Below are 16,288 nucleotides of genomic sequence, written 5' to 3'. Positions count from 1 at the left end.
GAATGTCTAGGATGCCCTCCTAAAACTGCAATGACTGGGGACGGAGGCATCTTTCCACTGGGTACCTGGGCTCATTGGAATTGCGGAGAATTAAAGGGCAGATCGTGCAGCTAAGGGTGGATCGTGCAGTCAAGGAAGTGTGTTGCATCAGGTATTTCAGTGTGCTATCCCCCTGCATGCTATCACCTCACTGTTCAGATACAAAGTCATGGGTCGATGGGAATAAGGGGCGTCCTGGTCAACGACACCAAACGCTCATTTCCATTTCCATGTGAAGGAAGAAGAGTGGCTGGCAGTGACCGATAACAAGCTCCATCTCATCAAGCCCACAACTCGGACATGGAGTACTTCCTTCCAGCCATGTCGGCAAGACGAGGTCCTTCTTAGTCATCTCCGCAAAGGCCACAGCCCTATGACACATGGATTTTTACTCTGGCGAAAGTACTCTCCAATGTGTGGTGCTTGTGGTGTGCAGATAACGGTACGCGACATTTTATCGGACTGCATTTTATTTGCCGACCAGCAGATTGCAGCGGATTTGCCAGCGAATATGCCATCTATTTTATGTAATGATCAAAAACATGTTGGTAGAGTTTTAAAAGTTTTGTGTATTGTCCAACATTTTTAACAACATTTTGGGGAGATGTTGTTAATGTGTCAAGGGGTGGCTAGCTAATCCTAGATTTTTGTAAGCGGTCAGCCAGTCACATTAATTGTGCTTCTCTTTTAGTTCTTCTGTGTTATAATTTCTTGATTAGCGCTCTTCCCTTCTATTTGGTTTTGGTGCCTGTGAGAGTTCATGTGATACAGGGTGACTGTGGTCATTTCAAGTGCATGTGTGTAGAACACTTCCAGTTCATCTCCATATTCATTTGCTTTCGTAAGTGTAAGGGTGCTGATGACCTCGCCGTTGGGTGCCCATCAGGTTCACACACACACACACACACACACACACACACACACACACACACACACACACACACACACACTTGGTTTTTTCATGCAACATAGTGTATGAAACAAACTATTTTATGCCTCCTAAGTACGAATGGACGATACACCTTGGATGTGTATGAACTCGCCATTTGACTACAGCCTGACCGCCGGGTCTGCAGTTGAATCGCGAGAATAGACCAGGCGTATGAAACATTGTGCCCAGGTCTGGTTATCTGTCTATTTCAGTCTGCTGTGTGTGAAGATAGTTGTAACATGCAATCTAGTGGTTTGTAGCTCACAGATTAAGGTTTATTGAGTGCAAGTAGTGTTGTCTAATGATGATACAACTCAACAAACCTTTAGTGCATTTATTGTAATGCTGCACATTTATTAAGCACAATGAGTGATACAGACTATGATTTAACATCTCATCCTAGAAAATTCTTTGTGCAGCAACACCAATTGAAAATGAATGTGACTAAGAAGAGAGAGAGAGAGATACAGGTAAAGACAATGTAAGTGAGACAACAAACAATGTTGTAAAGGCCAAAGAAAGAAGTAGGGCTTGCTCATGGGTGCATTTGTTTCGGGAAACTGGATCAAGATAAAGTGCATGAAATGTTTCAAACGTTTTGGAACATAGGGAATCACAACCTACAAGAATAGCTTTTTAAATAAACTAATGACAAGAGTGGATTGCACACGGTGGATTAAAAAGCGACTCATGGAAATAAATGTTACAACTTCTGCACAGTTGCTTTTTTCAACGTACATGGTTTGAGAGAAAAGTGACTGTGTACTGCTCATGATAAGGTTACAGGAACTGGAATCATTGATATAGATCATTGTGGACATCAGGAAAAGACATGAACACGTGATTCAGATAGAGACGAAGTAAATGCATGTATTAAGTTTCCCTGCCTTATCCAACCACTGTAGCAGAGTTAAAAGTCCACACAGGAAATACTTAGCCTCCGATTTAAATACATCCAAAGCATATGAGACTTATTGTGACTCGATTCTTGAAAACCATGCTGAAGGTCATCCAGTTTCGGAGTCATTTTACCATCACATCTTTAACACAGAATTTAATTTTGGATTTACTCCTATGTCTGAAACCTGCAACTATTGTGGCAAAACAAAATGACAATGGGAGACAATGAGAAAAGACATTGATTCCTAATAAATAATAGAATTAAAATAGGAAATGAGTTTGCATGAACGCAGAGCTATGATGGCATAAACATTGTTCAAACAAATGGCTGATAACAAGGATTCAACAGTTACTGCTGTTGCCATACACCTGCAACAGGTGCTTCCATACCCAAAATAAATCCTGGAATCCAGGTTTACAACAGAAAATAATGGACATATAATTTTGAAATCCACATTATAAATGACAGAACAGAATGAAATGTTCACTCTGTAGCAAAGTGAGCACTAATATGAAACTTCCTGGCAGAGTAAAACTGTGTGCCAGACGAAGTCTTGAACTTAGGATCTATGCCCTTTAGCAGGCAAGTGCTCACCATCTGAACTGCCCAACTACGATTCACAACCCATCCTCACAGCTTTAATTCCACCAGCACCTCAGCTCCTACCTTTCAAACTTCACAGAAGCTCTCCTGCAGACCTTGCACTTCTGGCAGAAAGGATATTGCGTAGACTTGGCTTAGTCACAGCCTGGGGGATGTTCCAGAATGAAATTTTCACTCTGCAGTGGATTGTGCACTAATATGAAACTCCTTGGCAGATTTAAACTGTGTGCTGGACCAAGACTTGAACTCAGGACCTTTTGCCCTTCCGTGGGCAAGTGCTCTATCATCTGAGCACCCAAGCATGACTTATGACCTGCCAGTACCTCGTGTCCTACCTTCCAAACTTCACAGAAGTTCTCCTGCAGACCTTGCAAAACTAGCACTCCTACAGAGTGAAAATTTCAGACTGTGACTAAGTCATGTCTCTGCAATATCCTTTCTTCCAGCAGTGCTAGATCTGCAAGGTCTGCGTAGAGTTTCTGTGAAGTTTAGAAGGTAGGAAATGAGGAACTGGCAGAATTAAAACTGTAAGGATCGATCATGAGTTGTGCTTGGGTAGCTTCAATGGTAGAACATTTGCCCATGAAAGGCAAAGGTCCCCAGTTTGAGTCTCAGTCCAGCACACAGTTTTAATCTGCGAGGAATTTTAAATGACAGAACAGCTTCTATGTATCTTTGGAATGGAAGTTCTGGAAAACGAGGCTCTGCTGAAATTACAAGTTACCCCGTGCACTGTATTGAAAGTAAAGTATCAGTAGAAGTGAAGGCGGCATATATTTTCAGTGATAACTGTAGAGGACAGAATAAAAACATGAACATGGGTCTGACCTGTCTCAGATGCATCCATGCAGACCATTTCTCAACAATGGAACACTTCATCATGGCTTCTGGGCACCCTTTATCTCCCATGTGGTCGTGATGCTGGTATTATAGAATTGTACCTTAGGAGAATTGAAGTGTATACAGGGATTCAGTATGGCCAACAAATAACAATTTGCAGAAGGAAGAACCCTTTTGATGCCATTATGGTAACAAGAGACCAGTTGAAAGATGCTGGAATTATGCAATGGCACATAATGAAGCGGCAAGTTCTGGACGCCAAGTTTTCAGAGGGATGAGTTTTTGTTTTCCTCAGCAAGTACAAAATGAGATTTGGCATTAAACCTGCGTATAGTGGAGAACCTTATCAAGTGCATGTGCAAAAAGGATGTGTGAAGAGCTACAATCACCATTTCATTCTTTCGGCAGTCAGTCTATCGAATAAGTACACAAAACCTGTAGTTATTTCACCAGAAAAACTTGCAGATCTTTAGTCACTTCTTCAGTACATTCCTGGCAACCATAATGCGTGCTTCACAAGTATATTTATTGGTCGAGAAAACATGTACCACACACTAGAGGGAGGAGAGGAGGCAGCTGTAGATTGTGACACTTGACATTTCTGACATACTCGTGGTTCTTCACAGCACAACCCAACATGGACCAGCTTTGTCATCTTTTGTGCACTGCACTATATGCTTTATAGCTATGTATTTCTTTATATTCATTAGTCTGTTAAATAATGTGTTGCTTATTATTTGTATTAATGAAATATGAGATCAGTTCTTGCAAAGTGTTAACATTACAAAAAAACAGTTTCAGCTATCACAAGCATTTACCTTATTTAAATAAATTAGCATTCAGAAACCTTGAATATCTGTTCAATAGCTGTCATTGTATGTTCACATCTGAACACTTCTTAATGTCTAGTGCAGTAAACCTATAATTGCATTGTTCTCCAAAACTGGCTTTTAGTGCATACATCCCTTAGGGAAATGTTAATCACATTTCTCTCAAAACTAGCTTTCGGCACGTATGTCTCTGCTATTCTAAGGGCTCAAATCATGGATCTTGGTAGACAAAGACTGTCATATGCCAGACACAGAAGAATAAATTCTATAGCCTGTCAAAGATGATCCAGGTATAAGGAAAACACACTTCGCTGTAGCATGACACATTTCTGAAAACTTGAATGGTACTTCGCTGACATCCTACCATAATAGAACTTTTGCTGGTGTTTATTTTGCTCAGACTGCCAATCCATATTTTGTACATTCAGGTTTTTTACAAATGAGACAACATTTAGAAGGGATACAATAGCAAATTTTTACTTTTTTACTGGGGGGAGGGGAGGGGGATGAGTATCCTGACGATACATCTCTACGTTAGACACCACTAACAACTGAAGGTTGTGTAGGCAGGAATTATAGAGGAATGTTCTCCCAGCCCATCATACAGGTGCTACTTACAGATACTTAGTTAAAAGCATTCTTGCAAACAAGCTACTGATTGGCTCTAAGCCTCTGTTGGTAAGGGTGTGGATTAGGGATTCCACTTGAGGTTTGTGAAGCATTCACATTTCTCTCAACTGCTCTTTAGAACATTCTGCTTGAGTTTAGTGAAGAACAAGCTCAGACAGTGGAGCTGTTCAGGTCCCATAAAGCCTGCAACAGTTATATTATCCAAGTAATTGCCACAACTGGTTATATCAAAAAATAAATTAATTTGAGGTAGTGCTGGAAAATTGCCTGAGTGCTAGTAGCACCACAAGGCAAGTAGTGACAGCAGATCAAAAGGCATGTTGATGACCATAAGCAAGTGGGATTGTTTGCCTAGTGGGAACTGGAAATATGTATTGATCAGATCATTTTTGCAAAAACAGCAGCTGCCTAAGAGTTTGGTCAGGAGGTGTTCTGTGTGAGGGATTTGGTATGAATGGACCACAGTGGACATTGATAGTGGATTTGAAATCTCTGCAGAGGCAAAGTTAGCTGTTAGATTTCTTTGTTACAACTAGAGGCATAGCCTATTAACTGAATGAGACACATCAACATATCGCACTCCAGCAAGAACAGTGACAGAACTCAAAATTCAATACTGAGGAAAAACTGAGTTAAACAATTCTGTAAAACCGTTTATTGAAATAGTATGAGATTCCTTTAAATTTCAAGTCCGTATTTTTGGAAGTAAATTCCATTATATTCTCTACAAGAGTAATATGGACATATAATTGTGTTCTTGTCGAATGTGAGGTGTTACCCGGTAAATTATTACTTAATTGTTTGTCACCTTTCTAAAACAATTTTTGTTTTGTTATGACCCCTCATGTAATACTTTTGCGACTTTTCCATCCCAATACAACATTCAAACATCCATCACACCAAACTTAGTACTGAAGTTAGAATAAACAATGAAAACCAAGTTGAAATTTTTTTATTAGAAGAAGACAAAATGCAAAATTAAAATTTAAGAAAAATTAATAAATTTGATAAGTAAAATTAATTAGGTACAATTTAAGCAACACAATTTATGAAAACATAATCATGAATGGATGTATATAATGAAGCAATACTTTTTGCTGAGAAAGGGGTATGATATGAACTTTCTTCATAGGAGGAAGTTCCTCCCCCCCCCCCCCCTCCCCCCGACGCAATGATGGTATTTTGCAATAACAACAGCTGTAATTGTCAAAACTGTCCATTCCTTCAGATGTGTATACATGTCTTAAGTGACCAGACCACATCTGCAGTAGCAATGCTGAGAGTAACTTGAATAGGATGAGTGTGGTAGAACTTAGGTGTCACTGTGGATTTGAATGTGTGCAATATAGTCTTTTGCGCAATCCAGTCTTGCATCAAAGACAGAAGAATGTTCATCACAGAATGCCCCTAAAGAGTCCAAGAGAATGGATTGTGAAATATGGAGTTTGTCACCAGTCTGAAAGCTGAAGACCTGAAAGGCATCTAAGCCGAAAATGTTCTGTTCTCAGGCAGAAATGCAAAGAAAGGAGGAGAGAAGGCATGAGGCTTTTTCGTACATCGTCTCATTCACAAACCCTCCATAGCAGAATATGTTGCTTGCTATAGCAACGACTCCATGTTTGATGTGTGGTGCTCCCAGTTTTTTGGATGTAATTTCATTGATTGAGACAGTGTGGCACTCACATCGAACTGAAATTGAATGGCAGTCCTATCAATGGTAAGCTGGAGAAATGTCCACTTAGATCCTTTCATGAATGGGTCAAGCTAAGTAAACACCTGCTGTTCTGTTTACACTGTGTTGTTCCCGCCAAGTGTGAGCTGGCAGTGGCGACCAGTGCTCCACTGACCTCTAAGAGGTGCTATGACAATTGTCAGCTGTGTGTCAGACTTTGACACAACGATCACCTTTCTCATGCCAGAAATGACACCTGGGAAGAGAACACTTAGTGAAACTGCAACGGCAACCCAAACAAATGTGTGCAGCTCACTGCATGGGTATTGAATGATGCAGCAAAGTATGTGCTGTGCATTCATAAGAGTTTCTATTAACAGAAAGATGTTTCATCATTATACATTGACGAACTCTCTGATTTGCAGCTATGTGAAATCTTACATGGACAGAAATTACTGTCTGAATTACAATCTATCAAATTCCAATCTCGGTCAGTTTTGTTGAAGTGGAAAGGTTTAGACCCAGTGCTAATGGCGTGCTGACAGAGATTTTGTAAGTGTTGGGGATTGCAAGAGCTTCTTGTAGCATGGGGTTCTCTAATTTCAAAGCTTGTGACGCAGCTTCCCAGTCAGGACAGTAACGAATTAAGACGTCATGCGCTAAAGATTCTACATGCAATTGTTTACAGTTGAGGTTGACATGTAAAATGATACTTCCGGGAGAGACTGTTTAGCCCTTTAACTGCTCTAGACGTGTTAACGTGAGCGTGTGATGCCAGTCTGCTATCATCATGCTTTGTAATTGTCCATGTTTCTGAGTCATAGGTAAGTATTTGGCGTATCAGCATTTTATAGAGTCAGCACTGATCCCTTCATGATAGAAACTTGGATTTAAAATGATGCACCATTCCCCTGTCTTAACCTAGTTCATGTGGGGAAACTGGAGTGATAGTCGAGACCGAACTCGCATGATACACTGGGGCTGCCTTAGGGTGACCTCTATCAAACACATCAACTTCCCAGGCACCCAAAATTCCCGCAGTGCCTCATAAAGTTTAGTTCAATTTATTGTGTCATATGTAGACATGAAATCGGTGAAAAGGTGCTGCACACGAACATTAAATTTGTTGCTCTTTTCTTCTATTTGCCGGAGAGTAAATATCTGGTTCACAGCCAACTTTCCTGGTCTGAATCCACATTGATAACTTCCAATAATGTTTTTTACTATGGGTGAGAGTCTGCTAAACAAGATGTTTGGCAATACTTTTAAATGCAATATTTAGGAGTGTTATGCCTCTGTAGTTGCTGCATTTAAATATATCTCCTTTCTTTGTATCAACACACTATCCCTACATTCCAATCTTTTGATAACTCTTCCTTTTCCCAGAGAGGCACAAAATATTGTGTACTCCTCAGGTTTCAGTAGTTCTGATTTTATATTATCAGTGCCTGGTGCTTTATTGTCCTTCAGTCAGGCAATTGCTTTGTTTGCTTCTCTGTGAGAAGGGAGGGACTATGACCTTGTGGCATCATAGGTCACGTCGACCACATAAAGCATGATCTTCGAACTCTAACTGCTCTGATGAGCCACCATGTTAATGTTTCAGTCAGCCTTTGTACCTTGTACAGTTTACACGTGTATCTTGCTTTGTGCTGAAATATATGTACGTATAGGCATTTATGGGAATAGTTTGTTGCATATACAGTTATCCGTATTCTCGTTTCCCATATTGGTGACCCTGAAGTTTCTACATCTTCCGCGCCGGCTGTGTGGAATCAACAGGTTTTACGTTTGATGCAATGACTGCCTCACCCAACGTTTTATACGAGGATTTGGAGGCTCAGCTACTACTACCAGGCTACTCCAATCACCTGCCAACGGTTGTTTTGCCGCTAACGGACAGCAATTCGCGATCTCCAATGAAGTTAACCTCAAACTTTGCAGCTCTACAATGGCCGAGTGTTATGCCATTACCTCAAACAATGGCCTCAGGTTTCATGTTGCCAGACTGTGCACGCCAACATGTGAAAGGTGAAGTGGACGATTGCCAGAATCATGTAACGATCAATCACTCATGTAGTGTTCAAAGAGACCCAAATTCGCACACGTGCTTTGATCCTTTACGCGCCGCAACATCGGTTACAGTAGTGCCAGGTGCAACGCCGCCATTCATACAAAATGCACACTATGTCAACTGCTATCAAACTATGCCAGTTTTGCCTTCCTCACAATTTAATAATGGACATTTTTATAAATCAAGTTCGCCAGGCTCAACCACCAGATCTGTCGAACAGTTTCTCGACCACTTGGGTTCGAGCACACCTGACAGTACTTCGCCATCCAGGAACGTTCAACCATGACAACGTGACCGCCAGCATGTTTCACCAGTGATTTATGGTCCTACCACACAGGGTGCATTTCTGATGTGCACAGAGAACTCTTGCTGTTGCCACACCAAATACCAACCCCTCCCCCCCTCCCGCCCCACACTCCACACTCCCCCTGACTCAAAGGAGGGCCCAATTCTGACCATACAGCCCCTCACTCCTTCTGCAGTACCATCTGCGCCTGCCACGCCGGCTTTCCGCATCGTTTCTGAGGTGGGCAATTTAAGTACTGTGCCTTTAACCTCCGGTCCAGTTTACGGGCCTACCTGAAGCACCGCTCATCCGTTCGTTCCCACAGCACCGACCGTGCCTGCCACGTCGTGCTTCTGTGTCTCATCAGGGACATTGCAACCGGGCATTGTTTGGGATGTGTTTGCTAGTAACATGCTTATGCAAGTAGTGCCGTGTTACAGGACAGCCTATCCCAACATGGGACAGCAGGCCTTCCAAGATACACCGAAGCTGCGTGCCCCGATCTGCTTCATACTGGGTGTGCAGCCGACCTCTCCAAACAAGCACACACCATGCTCACGTAATAGGCATGTGACTTTCGTGCTGCCTTTTCCCACTCATGATAATGGCTATGCCTCATCGCGCCCCATTCATCCCAAAACTTCGGCTGTTTATGTTTTCTTTATGTAAGTAGGCTGTTTATGTTTTCTTATTGGCAACGTTACGTAGCAAGTCAGGACGTTACTCAGCCTTGTGCGCAGTTCTCAGTCTCTTCCATCACTGACGGAATGACACACAAGATAATTACCACTCCCAGCCCTCCTATTAGGTACAAAGTTAGATGCCTCAACCCCATTAAGTTGCGCGGGGCCCGGTAGCAAATTAACGAACTTTTGGAGGCAGGCATTCTATATCCATCGGACAGCAATTGGTCTACACCGATTAACCTTGTCACCAAACATGATGGTTCTTTTCGAATGTATGGTGATTATAGACGCTGAAACGTTCGTACTGTCATGGACAATTCCCCAGTGCTGAACATAAACGATTTCACCCATATGTTGTCGGGTACCACAATCTTCAGTGTGATTGACTGTAAACGTGCCTATCACCAGATTCCCGTAGTGCCGGAAGACATTCCAAAGACTGCTATCATCATGCCGCTTGGTTTGTTTCAATACAACTTCATGCCATTCGGCTTAAAGAATGCGGCACAAATGTGGCAACGTTTCATTGACTCAATCTTACAACAGTTCGAGTTCTGTTTTGCATACCTGGATGACATCCTCATTTTCAGCAAGTCGACTGAGTACCTCAAAGGTCATTTATCCCTGGTCCTCCAGACCTTAAACTCCAACAGTGTCGAGGTCAACAAAGATAAATTCCAATTGCGCCAGTCTTCTTGACATTTTTGGGTTACACCTTCTCTGCAGATGGAATACAGCCTCCCAAATGCTGCGTGCAGGCTATCACGTCATTGCCAACCCCAGCTACGTACAAAGAACACCGACGTTTCCTGGGTACTATAAATTTCTACCACTGACATCTACCTTCTGCTGCCACCGTGCAGACCCCGCTGACGGACTCACTGTACGGCAAACAGACTTTAGGCATTAAGCCAGTCCGTTGGGCTGAACCTATGCTAGAGGCCTTCAGGGCTCTAAAGACAGTATTAGCTCACGTTGTCGTACTCACCCACCCCAATCTGTCTGCCCAGTTGTTCATCACTACGGACGCCAGCGACATCGCGGTCGGGCACCGCAAAGGCGAATTGGTTTCACCCCTTCATTTCTTCTCTAAAAAACTGTCTACAGCACAGAAGAAATCTTCCACTTTTGATAGAGAACTTCTGGTGATCTATGAAGCCATCAAACACTTTCACCCTGACATCGAGGGCCGTTCTACCTTTATCCTTACTGACCACAGACCACTGGTGGACACCTTCTGCAACCCTCCCAAGGACCCAACCCCACAACGTTTCTTCCACTTTGACCTGGTCTCTCAATTTACTACTCGGAAAACATTCCTGCTGATTTCATTTCGCTGATCAAATTGGTTCAAGTGTCTCTGAGCACTATGGGACTTAACATCTGAGGTCATCAGTCCCCTAGACTTAGAACTACTTAAACCTAACTAACCTAAGGACATCACACATATCCATGCCCGAGACAGGATTTGAACCTGCAACCGTAGCAGTCGCACAGTTCCGGACTGAAGCGCCTAGAACCGCTTGGCCACTGCGGCCGGCTCTTTTCGCAGATCAATACTGTCTCGTGCATCATTGATTTATCCGACCTCGCTGCTTTCCAGGCCTCTGACGAGGAATCTCAAGCCGCCTCACAGATCCTCAGACATCACTTGTGTTTACCAAAGCCAAGTTCCCTGGTGTTTCGGACGAAGTGTGGTGTGATTCTTCCACCGGCACTCTATGGCTGTTGCTCCCTCTTACGCCGACAAGCCTTCGACGCCTTGCATAACCTTGTCCACCCTGGATCTTCGCCATCACATGCCTCATCACCGAGCGTTTTGTTTGGAAAAATGTTAAGCAGGACTGTCAAACCTGGGCACGCAGTTGCATTTCCTGCCAACGCCATAAAATTGGACGCCACCCCCCTCCCCCCCCCCCCCCCTTTGGCAAGTTTGACATTCTGCAAGGACGTTTTTGTCATGTGCATATCTACCTTATTGGCCCTCTGCCACTGTCAGAGGGCCACAGATATATCCTCTCCACAATCGAACCGCATGTCTCGTTGGTTGGAAGCTGTTCCTTTACCCAACATCACAGCAGAAACCATGGCCAAGACATTCGTCTCATCATGGATCGATAGATTCGGTTGTCCATCCACCATCACCACTGAATATGGTTGACAATTCGAGTCTGCACTTTTCACGATTCTATGTAACCTTTGCGGTATCAAAAAAATTCATACAGCAGCCTACCACCCGCAAAGCAACAGTTTAGTGGAACAATGGCACTGCACCTTTAAAACTCACTCAGGTGCCATGACTGCCTCTGGTCTGAGGCACTTCCTTGGGTGTTACTCGGTCTCCATTCAACCTTTAAACCTGACTTACAGGGAACCAGCTCTGAATTCGTTTTCGGCGAGAACCCAGTTCTACCTAGATAACTTATCCTGCCTCAAGCACCTGCGGATTTCCCCACCTCCCCAGACTTTATTAGTAGAATGCACACGCATGGCTACACCTGCCTGTCAGTCATTCCCCGCCGGATACTTACATGCCAACCACACTCAACACATGCTCCCACATTTGCTCAGGGACAATTCCATTAGACAACCCCTGCAACCCCCATACCTCGGCCCCTTTGAAGTACTCTGGAGGGGTGAGACGACGTTCGACAGTACGGTTAAAGATTGCCCGCAGACCGTTTCACTACACAGGCTCAAGCCTGCTTTCGTGGACTCCGATGCCCCTCTGCCGTCCCAGTTGCACCATCCGGATGAATTTTCTATTGCCGAGCCCAGTAATGAGTTAGCTCATCCCATGGTAGGATCTTCTCCTGATGATTCGTCACCACAGTTCGTGGGTTTCCCAAGCATGTCGTCATCAACCCCGTATGCAGGTTTTGATGACATTTCATCTACTGGAGAGACTTGCTCCTTGACTTTCAACTTGCACTGCAATGTACCATCTAAGCGCATTGACAACATGTCGATTGTCGCTTTTGACGACCGTGTGCTTGTGCTCCTTACAGACACTGCAGATGCGACACTCAACAAGGAACTAGTTGTCAAGATAGTGCATAGCCTGTCCCTCTCCCGAGAGTGCGATCCATCAAGAATTCATGCATTCATCTCCTCGGATGGCTCGATCTGCATTAGGGGCAGGCACACTCACACATCACACCCCTCCCCACAACTCTACTCCCAGGCCAGCCGACGCATCGTCCGCCCCCGCTGGCTGTCTGATTATGATGGACTACGATGTGGACCTGCAGCCTGTCACCGCACCTTCACACGCTGCCCTGACTGAGATGGAGCTTCCAGTCGTGTGCCTGCCGTCTCGTGCCGTCTCGCACTACTCACTTCAACGCCGACACTCACACGACCTTCCCTCAGGCCTCACAGGCCGTACTCCATAATGCGGAGGGGGGGGGGGGGGGGGGGGCCCTGTGTGGCGTCGTTAGGTCACATCAACCATGTAAAGCATGATCTTTGTTGAACTCTAACTGCTCTGATGAGCTGCCATGTTAATGTTTCAGTCAGCCTTTGTAACTTGTACAGTGTACACGTGTATCTTGCTTTGTGCTGAAATATACGTATGTATAGACATTTATGGGAACAGTTTGTTGCATATACAGTTATCTGTATTCCCGTTTCCTATAACCTCATTATCTTCTTCTGGGTGGATTAGAATCTCTTCAATAGGGAGCTCTGGAGAATCCAACAATTCACTAAAATATTCTTCCCAACATTCCAATATCTCTTGGTCATCAGTTAATAATCCCACATTTTTACTTTTACATATATTACGGCACTGCTTATATGTTCTTTCAATATCAATTTTCTGAGAGAACTTTCTGTGATCAAATGTTTTTCCAATTCTCTCCAATTCTTCAGTCTGCTTTCTTTCCCATTCCCTTTTCTTCCAATGCAGTTTCTTCTCTTCTTTCCTTTTATCTTGATAACTTCTTATCACTAAATGTGTATATGATTTCTCAAGCTCTTTCTTATAAGCCAGGTTTTTTTCGTAACTTACTCTCTTACTGTCTTCATCAAACCACGAATTCCTTGGTTGGTTTCCTTCTTTCCCTAGCACTACTTCTGCTGTCTTAATGACTGCACCCCTGCAAGCATTCCATTCCTGACCCAGAGTATCACTTACACTAGGAGTGTATAGTGTGAGATTCTCAGTAACCTTCTCAGAGTGTTTTATCAATCTTTTATTTTTTTTAGCTTTGATACCATATACTTTCTTTGATATGTTCCTTTCACTTTTCTTGCATTAGATATTCAACCTTTTCGTTTCGCAATTACAAGGTGGTGATCTGAATCCACATTCACTCCTCTGTAGGTGTGTACATCTATTAAATTTGAGACATGCCTGATGTCAATAATTACATGATCATTTTGGTTGAAGGTGTGCTAATTAGGCTACACCATGTTGCTTTATGGATATTTTTGTGTGGGAACATAGTGTGACCTACAGTGATGTTATGTGCTAGTGCAAACTGAACAACTCTTGTGTCCATTATAATATGTGTATTCATGGAGGCTATCCTTTCCTATTGCTGGACAATCTGTGCATTGAGGTCTCCAATAATTATTTTATCATCATACACAGGGCATCCATCATGGGCTCCATCAAGGTTCTCACAGAAGGCATCTTTATCCTGGTCATCTGCAGGTGCATACACATTGATCAATGAATAGTTTGTGAATTGACCTTCACTCTCCTTTGTGAAATTCTAGTGGTATTCCAGAAAATCCACCCACTATATGTTTAAATTTTTCTTGTAGTGCGAAACCTGTACCAAATGCATGGTCTCTGGACCATGGTAGAAAATTATCCAGCTTCCCATATCAAGCACTCTGTGTCCAGATGTTGCTATCAGGGGATATTTACACACAGAAAGAGAGAACGATATCCTTTGTCCACCCCTCCCTCTCCTCTGTACCTGGCATTACTACCGTTTACATTGCTCATCCTCTTATTGTCCTCAAAATTAATTTTCTCTCCTTTTGTCTGTAATTTTTTTTAAGTTTACCCTCATTCTCTTTTTTCTTGATATTGAAATGATAATCAATTGATATTAATGTTTCAGATATTACAGAAAAAACCTATCAAACCTTATTTTGGAGCTGAAGGAACAAAAACGCATTGCATGAATTGTTTGTTTCATCATATTTCACACTATTTGCATTCCATCAACTTTATGAAGAATATGTGGAGGCTCAACCAATAACACTGCTTCTTTGAGGGAAAAATACTTTTAGTTCCCAGAAGCAGTGTATATGCGGACTCTCTTTGATATGACTGCCTGTTTTCTGGCTTGTAACTTCATGGTTGCACTTCATGTAAGCTCAAATGTTTGGTAATAAATCATCATTTATACCAGTCGTTCATGTGTTAATTATGTTGGTTACCCACCACCGTACCTAAGAACTATGTTGATGACCCTGTGATGACCATGACTGGCTGCATTTTCTCGCCTTACAACTGCGTCAGTCACTACGCAGTAGTAAAGCAGCCATTTTTAGACTCCAGAGTTCTGCAGTTACTGCCAGAGAGAGTGACTTTTCTGTCATGTTACATGCCGTGCAACAGAGTGCATCTCATCCGACTGTGCCTAAAACCAAGGATGTGATGCAACAGAGCTATGTGCCGATAATGAACAATGTCAACCTCCTACCTCAACAGTGACACCAAACAAACTCTCTGCACAATGTATCTATCATAGACCTGACATATTTGGCATTTTCCATGCCTCGGCCTGTGCAATGCTCTGATCTGCTTTCCTCACTTGAGTATGTCGCACCCACCACATGGCATGTGTTTACACTCCCACCCGAGCAGTGATGTCAGACATTTTGTTAGTTGCAATGTCCCGATCTGTTTTTCTCACCTGTGTATGCCACACCTACTGCATTGTGTGTTTCTACAAATCCACTGCCCACATTTTAACAAATAATACAGCCAAGTGAACATGTACCTAATGACAGTTCTGCTGCACCTAGTGTGCTGGGTTTCAATAGGCAAGCTCCCTTGCGCTCTGGCTTACACCATGCTTAATAGCCTTGGGACTGCTCGTCTACTTTTCACTCGACATTCAGACTTCCACTGTTCCCCACTGATCACCCCGCCATACAGTTCACCATCAGTGAGTGCATGATGGCCACACATAGAATAAATAATAGGTGACAATGCCAAATTCCTCTTCCTCCCTCCGACCCTCCCACCCTCCCTCCCTCCGGCTCTTGCCTCTATGTTTCTGACTGTACAATACAAAACTACCTGCTTGTCAATATACTTGCCAACACCAGCACCGTGCCACTGACCAGCATACCCCTGCCTGTTGTAATGTTGCACATTCAGTGTCATATAGTAAACAGCACTACAATCGCTGTATACAACTAGACCACCATTGATGCCATCTGCCTTCTAACGACCCACTACCATGGACCTTCCTCATTGCCATTGTCACGGAACAGACTTCTTATGACACCACCTGCTGCTACCGGACTTGGCTCACATTGTTTTATTTCAGCAAGATCGTAGTCAACCCATCATCGGTATTGCCAGTGACAAACTCCTTCACCCAGCTGAAGATCTGTGTCAGTCTCTGCTAGCCCTCTCGCCATCAATTCACATGAACCCCTCAACCCATGCCTCTCAATGAGATTCAACCACTCCAGACTGAATATTTTAACATATGTCGCTTCAACGCTTGTATACGTGAACTGTGCTCGAGTATTGCCACAGACACTGCCGCACTCCAGGATTGCAAGACACAATCTTGCTAATCTACATCAATGTCACATG

This window comes from Schistocerca cancellata, chromosome 1 (genome assembly GCF_023864275.1).
Source record: "Schistocerca cancellata isolate TAMUIC-IGC-003103 chromosome 1, iqSchCanc2.1, whole genome shotgun sequence".
NCBI lineage: Eukaryota > Metazoa > Arthropoda > Insecta > Orthoptera > Acrididae > Schistocerca > Schistocerca cancellata.
This window is presented reverse-complemented; position numbering follows the sequence as displayed.